This window comes from Crocodylus porosus, unplaced genomic scaffold, assembly GCF_001723895.1.
Source record: "Crocodylus porosus isolate Cpor-Errol unplaced genomic scaffold, CroPor_comp1, whole genome shotgun sequence".
Lineage (NCBI taxonomy): Eukaryota > Metazoa > Chordata > Crocodylia > Crocodylidae > Crocodylus > Crocodylus porosus.
The window spans coordinates 17,247,849-17,248,469 of NW_017728918.1; positions in this window are offsets into that span (position 1 = coordinate 17,247,849).

The window sequence follows — 621 nt, forward strand, 5'->3', positions numbered from 1 at the left end:
ATGAAATCAGAGCTGAAAGCTCTTCTTATCAGAAACCGCTCCCGCCGCCGTTGGTGGTGGCATTATTATTATTATTTACAGAGTTTTCTGCGGCGGTCCGAGCCTCCCCGCAAGGCACACGCGAGCGCTGCCGTGGGCTGCGGGGCGTCCCGGTGCGTGTCTGCAGCTGGCAGAGCCGGGCGAGGGGGCAGCAGCCCCGCCGGTCCCAGCGCCCCGTGGGAGCGCAGCGGGCGCCCACGTGTCCGCTGTCCGCGCCGCCCGGGAGGCGCCCACGCGGCGTCCAGTGGCCTCCGTGCCCCCACACGCGGGCGGAGAAGGCGCCGGGCATCCTTTCCACCGGGCGGTGACAAGGTAAGGCGCGGGGAAGCGTCTGGCCGCACCCGTCGAGGAGACAGAGCCCCTTCGGGATAACAGCCTCGCCCCGGGCGATTTCCCCCACCCGGACTGTGGAAGCGCGTGAAGGGATGGGTGAATAGAAAAGCGAATAAGCGGGGAGGTTGCGGACCGGGCGGATCTCGGCCCCCGGGGAGGGGAGCTCCCGTGGGGGCTGGCTCCGGGAGAGGAGGATCTCCGGCGGGCGCCTTCAAAGCAGCTCCGGGGAGCCCGTCCCTGGGGCTGTAC